Genomic DNA, 9065 nt, shown 5'->3' with positions numbered 1-9065 from the left:
TGTCTCTATACATAGTAGTCACATACCTGAGCCAAAAGGCTGTTGAATTTAACCAGTCTGTAATGGAGCTCTACCGTTATGTGACTGCTTTCTTAAGCATGTGTTGAGTGTTGGGAGCATGAGGAGCTAGCTGTACCTGCTGTGCATTTTGCATTCAAACAGACTGCTGTAATATTGATTCTGGTGAATGCTCAGGTTCCTCAGAAAGTTGCAAATAAACTTGGCTCCCCAGCTTTCTGGGGGTGTTTTTTGTTTGATTGTTTGTGGGGTCTTTTTTGTTGTTGTTGTTGTGGTTTCTTTTTCTTTTTTTTTCAGTTGGTTTTCTTGGGTTTTTTAACTCCTGTTGGGTTTGTCTAAGGCTATACATAAATGAGACTATTTTTACTTGAGTTATCTGTGCTGTCTAAATACTATTCACTGTGCCTCATACCCAGACTGACCTTTGGTTATGAAATGCAACAAGGTGGAACAAGTCAAAGTCCCTAGCTGGGCCTGGTCACCAGCTGTACTGGTGGTAGCAAACAGACCACAGAGAGATGAAAATGGGCTACTTAGCAAGTGGGGTGAGAGACACATCCCAGAGCTCAAGATGGTGCATTCTCATGATTTTTACTATTGACTGTCTATATACACTAGTGTGATAGGCAGAATGTGACTAATGGTGGAATGGGTGCAGTCTCCCATCCTGTACCACCTCTGTGGCAGAGATGCTTGCCAGGTGAACAGGAGTGATGTGCTTGACCTGTGGCCACATGGGAAGCTCATGGACCTCCCCATGGTCCTTGTAGCTGGAAAACAGACAAGCTGCTCCAGGCAGAAGCTTGCACTGAGAGCAGCCATCAGGACCAAAGTGTTTCTGGCTTTTGAAGCAAGCAGGTATGGCTGTAGGTTGCAATGGGAAATCAAACCATCCTTCAGTCTCTTCGAGAAATTAATCCTTTCATTGTGGGCTGCATGCTGTAAACTCTTGTTTTCAGCTCCTTGCTAGTACTAGCTAGGCTTTAGTGGCTTGTTTCTGAGGGAAGAGAAACTGCTTATATTTGTCAGGCTTTTCTTTGGAGCGTTCCTAGTTATTGTGGTGAATCTATCCTCTTTTCCTAAACGCAGCAGAAATTAATAATAATGGACAGTTTTCTTAATTCAGACTTTCAAACCTATTTTTCCATTCAGTCCTACTCCTAAGGAGGTCTGTTTCTATTCTGAAGCCCAAGCCTACAACTGTTTTTCTGGCTTCCTGGTGGTTTTCTGCCTACATTTACCAACACATATACCTCCTGTCAATACAGGACCTGATGTTTTCAATCAATCCCCTGGGCCTTCCCACATGGCTTTCTGTTGTTTCAGCTGTTTTACTCTATTAAAGATCTTAATTCCCCTGAACAAAGGGCTGCTAGCATGCACATCTGCTTGCGAAGTCTATGATTTCCCATGGATCAGAGGCACACTTGCTGGCAACCATTAACACCTTCCAGCATAACAATGCTCTGCAGCAGCGTGGGGTATGGAAACCCACAGCTCAGATTTAAGAGCATTCTGTAATAAAAGCATCTGCCAGGATCCCTCACTAGCCTTCCTGTGCCGGATGGCTGTACAAGGAGTAGGTAGCCTCAAAGGACCTTTGAATTGTTAAAAGATTATTTGTTCGGGACTTTTGCTTCATGCTGTCTGTTAGTTAAATAACATGTCTAAAAATATGTATTAAACCCTCACTTTGCCCAAATTGCTCTAATGTAGGTGGAAAGATTTTTTATTTTTTTCCCCTGTGGCTTTCTGTAAATAGGTTTGAAAGTGTAAAATCTTCTTTCTTATATTTATATATAACTTTCTTATATTTATATGTGTCCTTAAATCAGTGCATACAGAATAGCTGTCTGACAAAGTCATTTAGATTGACAAATTCTGTCCCACAAAGTGATGCACTTCTCATTAGTCTGAAATGTGCAGCTTGAAAAGAGTTACAGATTATCAGCCTTTACAAGACAAGCATTACTTACTGATTAAATCACAGGAAATATACCAATAGCATACCAGTGATTTTATACATTCATATATAAAGGAAATACAGTCTTTTTCTGTGTTTAACAAATTTGGAATGAGAACTTTAAAACATGGTACTTCATCATGTCTCCCTTATATTTCTTCATGTTCAGTCATGATAGATATATCATTTGGCTACAAATGTCCCTACTGTAACATTGAAAAAGGGCTCCAATGACCCTGCTTCCTTACCAGTCTCCTGAAAGCAGACCTCAAGAGATTCATGAGAAGGATGAAGTTTAGCAGAATTATATAGAATTTGGACCTTCTGAATGGTTGAACAAGAGCCTCTTCTAGATTGTTAAGAGCTGAAGGCTGTATCTTATGTCATTCTACAGCTAATTTTTCCTACGTATGTAATAGGATTTTCGATTTAACCTGAGTGCTTAATGTCATGAAGCATTAATTATTATCCGTACTTTTGGTAAGGCAGTATGATAAAAAAAATTATGCAGTTTTTAAAAGAAAAACTTTTACTTGAACTTTCCCTGATCTGTGATTGAAATTGGGTAAAACTTAGTGTATTTTTATTCTTCTTTGCATAGAAATTCCACCACCAGATTTAGCCTGAGCATTTTTGTGTTATCAACTGATATAGTTTTAGGCTCAATGCATTGCAGTCATTAATGGCTCAACAAAAATTCAAAAAGTAGGAAATGTTGTCATAATGTAACCCTGTACATTATGTTTTGTTGTGAACTAGTTAGGATTAATCCTCAGTCTTCCCATAAGACAGCTGCAAATTGTTCACTCCTTATATTAAGTGCAGTATTTTCTCTGTAAGGAAGAGATGTAATATTACAATAAAAAATGGGAAAGAAGTGGCTAGATTTTCTATCACAAGAATTTTGTCTTCCATTTGAGATGAGTTAACTTTCAGAAGCAGAAATGAATTACTATATTGTGGATGGTCTGGCTGAGGCCCTTCAGTAAGAAGTGAGCATCACTTTCAATACTATGAATCATCACTCTGACAGGCCGAAAGTAGCTGACGAAGAAAAAAGCTTGACTTTTCTCACAGAGTTTGATTTAAGTCAATAAAATTTTATTTTAATCCTGCAACCCACTTTTGGGAGAATTTTTAATGTTAAACTCAGAAATTAATAACTTATGTGGACAAAACCTGAGTATCTTTGTAGTGTTTTTTGTATATAACTGTATCAGCAGTCATGGTAATTTGTGTGATACTCTGTGTTGTGTTTGCAATACTTCTACATGAGTTGAGATGTTTGCTGATTGCTTGCTAGATACACATTTGGTTTTGCTGAATAGGGCTCTGAGTTGTTTTTTTTTTTCCCCTGAAAACAAGGCTGGGCTTAGAAGTGGGGTTGCCATAATCTGTTAATGAAGCCTCACTAAGGACTTAAATGCAACTGAGTTACACATTTAAACTGAGGAAGACCTCTTCATTTTTGTGATGTAGAGGTAGGTAAATGATGTCACACAAAGCCACTTGCAGTTATAAATGATTGCAGGACAGCTCCCAGGTTTGGTCCACCTGAACCAAGAGAAAACTGTAAACATCATCTCAATAAAAGGAGTAGGTTTGTTATGGGGCCAAGATACTATAAAGAGGAACCCCACCCAAGCTCCTCATAACGAGATAGCTCTAAGCTTTTGAACATTGTTTATGCAGACAAAATAACATCTGTGCTTTGAGTTTGTTATGTTGAGGTTTTAAACATTGAATGCATTTCATTCAATACTCATTAATTCCTTGCACTGAATGCTTTAATGCCAATCATGCAGAAAACATTTAAATATGACAAGTTCTTTTTAATTATCATAAAATTGTGTTACAATAAAAGCAAAGTGCTTGGTTAAGAAATTCAAACAACATAAGCCAATTCCTAGTTACACAAACAAACACTGTAGAAATTGCATGAAGAAAAATATGAGAACAACAAAAAGGCTTTCATTAGGAAATCACACTTCTCTATCTCTCATCTTTCACCTGGGAGATTAAAGATGCTTCTTTTCCAGAAAATGTCTGATTTTTATTTTGTCACAGGAAGGAATCAAATGATTCCCATTAATTTCAATATGCATTTTAGTTATATGAAGGAGGGGTTTTTGTTTCCTTTAAACTAAAGATTTCAGTAGTATTTAGTGTTTGAAGTTAGGGAGTGAGAGAGCTGCTGATAGAAGGGGGGAAAATGCAGCAAACCATATGCAAATATTAATACATTTTCTTTGATCTTATATGAAAAATATTGTAGACTTCTGAGGGCTAGAAATGTCACAGACAAAATCAGCACCCTTTCTAATGGTGAATGCTGCTTTCATCACTTTCTTGATTTACCAGTGCTCTGACTTAAGGTCTCCCAGTTCTGAGACTTGATTTCATAATTTGCGTACTTAGTCCAACAGACGTTAGATCTTGCCACTTCTTCAGTTCCTTTTTAGTCTTTAGATCTATCACTTACTGGGGATAGAAGAGAGAGAGAGACAACATCTAAAGATGTGCTTAAAAAAGGAGTAGGAAAGCTTCACTTTTTATTATCAATGTGCCTCCTGCCAAGAGCTATTTTTGTAAATCAGTCCAAGGAGTAAATAGATCATATAGACCTCTTGTTACTTTTGTAGTCTTGGAGGATCCTGGAATATTTTCCATAATGTTATGATTTCAAAGGTTGCAGCTTGAATATTCTCTTAAATGGCAATTCCCAAACTGCAGTCTGGGAATCTCGTTTGGCTGGGATCCACTTGATGTTGCCCTGGCTCTTCCTTCATCCTTCTCATAACGTTGCATGTAGCAGAAGGGTTGTCCCAATACTGCTTTTCCAAGAAGTAACATTTGCAGATGCATAGAGATATTTTATGGCAAGGACTAGGAATGGAAGATGAGTCAGTGACTAAAGAGGTTATTTCTCTTAAGGTGCTACCATTTCTTGAAGATCTTGTCCATCATTTTTAATGAATAATGTCTTGACTGGAATTTGCCAAGTTGTCAAAATTGTAACATATGAAGGAAAAGGGCTTAATTCCAACAAAAATCTGCTTGGATGGCATGACTTCAAGATTTTTTGAAACTTTCATTTTTTAATCTGCTTGATTTACTGCTGATTTTTCTTTCAGGCCTCTTAGTAGTTCACTGACTAGGAAGAAACCAGTAAATTGGAGCTTTGGGGAGTGGGTTCTCCTTGGGGGATGACTGTTCCATTGGATTTAAGACCTTTTTCCTAATTGCCTCTTATGAGAACTTTGTAAAGTTTCCACCTTTTCACCAGAATCAGACCCACACCCCCTAAACCAAACCACAAAAGAATCAACCATCCCAGCCCCTGAACCTACCCTGAAAATACCAAACTTTTCTATGCTATCAAATGAGGTTTTCCTGTATATCTCCACAGTCAAATAAACCTGAACAGAAGAGTGTGTGTGAGAGAGTGCATAGGCATGCATGAACAGATAAAGCACCAGTGATTTGGCCACCTCTCAAAAATACAGAAACCTTAAATTCATATTCTGCTTGTGCTTCATTCAGGATTATAATAGTGTAGGAATTGCTTTGTCAATTTTGACCAGAAATTTCAACTCAGATCTTTTATCAGTGACACCTTCATAGCAAAAGCAATGCATTTTTGTAAATAGCGGTGGTTTTTCTTTTTTCCAGATTGAAGTCTCCTATTAATAAAACTATCAGTGTTCTCACAAGTTCCAATGAAAAAATGATGCTCCAAGGGAAGATGCAGCTGATGGTGACCCCAGCACAAGCAGGGCAGTGGCCAAAAGTCCCCTTGGACCCCAGCCTGGCTGGTGACAGGGGGGATTCACTAATGATAGGGGAACCATCCTATGGGCAAGGTCCTGAATCAGTGTAGGAAATTCAGCCAGGATCAGGAGGGGCTGGGGCTGGGCACAGGCACTGTGCCAGAGCAAGGGCTGGAGACCTGTGCCCCAGCAAAATAGGACCCCTGGGAGATGGGCAGGGAGCAGGGTCATTAGGGCCTGTTAAGTGCCCTCAGAACCTGAAAAATGTGTGAAGAATACAGATTTTAAGCACATTCCTCATCCTTTTCAGGCCTTTGCTTGGTCTGTCAGGAAGCTCTGCACTGATTTACTTACAGTTTTAAAGCATGAAAGAGATACTTAGAAAAAAAAAAGTATTTCATAAATTCGTAATATCAAGCAATGTTATCATCATCTAAGATGTCTCTCCTAAATAAGGCTGATGGGGGCTGTGGGAAGCAGTGAGTAGAGTATGGTGGATGCATGACTGCCTGTACAAGCCTGTGCATGATATTCATCACAAATTAATTCTGTGTGTGAGCTGGCCTTCTGCTGTGCTACTGATGCATACTTTCCTTTACAGGCTTTTTCTGCCCAAAGACATGCCATTGCTATTCAAAAAGTCTGTGATTGTCATAGCAGCCTACTTCCAGCTCAGATGATAAGTAACCTAATGTGGGGGAAGCCATGAATTTTAATGGCAAGTAGTTTAGATGATAAGGAGGATAACAAAACCAGTAAAACAAATACAGTATTGAAAAGTGAGTGGTAAGGTGTATCTGTTACAAGTTTTGTTCTGTTTGTTCCCAATAACAGTTATAAAATTAGAAATCTTGCATTTTAGAGAAGCAGAATTCAATCTGTTGCTTCATTAGGTTTTCAACTAATAGAGCTACTAAGGAAATATCTGTAACTCTTTTTGCACTAGACAAAAATTATAGAGGGAAAGCCTACTCTAAAGTTGACTATATTATTTTGCCTGTCAAGACACATTATATCAGTTGAGCAGAGCTGAGAAAACAAAACTGGTATGTTTTCATAAAATATGTTTGTGGAACTTTCTGCCGTGCATATCGTTACATAGTTATATGCCCCAATGATTTCTCTAGCGCACTGTAAAGGAATATGCAAGTTTTCTCCTTGGAGGAGTTGTGTTGTAGTATCCCTGTAAGAGGGAGCTGTATACTGTATGTAGTTGTAAAGAAGCCTCGATGTCTAAACTCAAAGGGTTTAATCGTGGGTAACATTGATTTAAAAGTGTAATATAAATGTTTAGTGGCCATAGGTTTGTAGGGATTTTGCTTTATATGAAGGCAGTTTATCTTCCAAAATTACAAGGAAATAAATCTCTCTTCTGATCTTACATTGCTTCAGTGAAGATCACAGGAGACCTTTTTGTGAACACAATGTAGGCCTTTTGTGGGTGTGGTATTTTTTAACCTAAAAGTATTGTTTTGAAATAAAATATTTAAATAAGACTACAACAGTTAAATGAAGGCTATGGCTGGATTTGGTATGAATTGCATAAATACAGTGATAATAAGAAACCCTCTTACCATCCTATTTCACAATGGAAAATGTACAGGTAATAGTGATTGTCAGAACATAAAAATTATTTTGTCATTTTGTTTAGGTTCCTGCAGTTAAGGAGCTTTTTCTGATAGAATGTTCTTCTAAAGGAATTTACCTAATTTTTCGGTCTCCTTTTTTCAAACAGACTTTTTCTAAACTCAGAAGATAAAAAAACATAAAATTAGCCAATTGTGATGTTCCTTTCTAATTTTAAAACATTTGGTTAGGTAATTTAAATTAAGAATTCTTATATTGCTGGACTTTCAAACTTTTCATTTGGCTTTCTTATTTATGTGTTGTCATTGGTGAGCTGGATTATATAGAATTGCAGCAGCTCAGTAATATAGTACTTGTTTTTTTTTCCCACTTGCACTGGATAAAAATCAACAATGAATAACTGATGCTTATTTTTTGATGAAAAAATTACATTAAACCTTCAGCATTTTTTAAACACTCCTTAAAAGTTGTTTGGTAACTAGTAGATATTTATACGAAATCCTTCAGGACGTCATTCAGTTTTCTAACGTTACATCTATTGCTTTAATGAAAACGGAATTTCCGAACTACATTGCTTTTAAAGGTTTCTTTTGTGCTTGTAATTTTCTTTTCTAATTTCTTTCTCTTTCCTTATCTCATCCCTCTAAGAAATCATTCATCTCCTTTATTTGCAATCTGTATTTCTCAAAACAGACCTCACAAGCTTCGGGTACACATCCAGCCTTCTGAGTACTAGTTCAACCAAACCTGAATTTAGCTGTTGATTCATCAAACATTTGGCTTCAGTTTGAAAATAATATGTAAAACTGAAGAAAATACTTCAGTGACCCACCAAGGTGGATGTTTGAGACACAACTTTTTGAATCTGTGCCGGTGTGTGAATTTTTGAGGCATCCCATGTGAGCTAGGTAGCGCAATCCAGCTTGTGTTTCTATAGGAAATGATCAATACTTGTATGAAAACCAGGTGGAGTTTTAGATTTAATATAATGACTGAAGCAAGAATAATGTTTCCCGTATCCTGTCAGTGCATCCTCTGAATTCTGCTGCTAATGGTATTGAGCACAGCAAGTAGAATTTTGCTCATTGCTCTTTACTAGTGTTCGGGTAACTCTTGAATTTGTGTCAAGCAAAAGCAAAACTTGTTCTGTTGTTTCTGTAAACAGCTCAGGACAGTGAACTTTCTCTGGCAGATTTGTCTGAGAAAGCCCCAGATATGATAACAGCACTAAAAAACCCTACATCTGTCCCACTGCCAACATCCCCACCTTAAAGATATCAGAAATATTCATTAGAAGTATGATTTTATTCTTCTATTTTAAGGGAAGAGAATGTGTATTCAGTACTAGTTATCAATTTCAGATGCCTTGTAAAACCTGCAAAGAAAAAGACATGTTATTCTGCTCAGTTATTTCAGCTGTGAATTGCCTTGTGTTAAGAGTTTAAATCAACCCCTTTTGTCACTTTAATGTAAAGTGGATTTTCTTGTATTAAGAAATGTAGACAAAGATGTGATTTAGGATGAATCCTGTCAAGGTGTGACTCTCATGCTAAATTCTTAGAGAACTTGTCTGAAAACCAAAATTAATGTGAAAGATGTTTCTAGTGGGAATCTCTGTGTCAGTAATGCCAGCTTTGCAGGTTCTCCCAGCATCCAGAAGTACACTTTTTTGTCAGTTCTCCCACAGCTAAGGCATTTCTGTCAGGTTGTAACCACTTAAGAAATAC

Source organism: Melopsittacus undulatus, chromosome 7 (genome assembly GCF_012275295.1).
Source record: "Melopsittacus undulatus isolate bMelUnd1 chromosome 7, bMelUnd1.mat.Z, whole genome shotgun sequence".
Classification (NCBI taxonomy): domain Eukaryota; kingdom Metazoa; phylum Chordata; class Aves; order Psittaciformes; family Psittaculidae; genus Melopsittacus; species Melopsittacus undulatus.
This window is presented reverse-complemented; position numbering follows the sequence as displayed.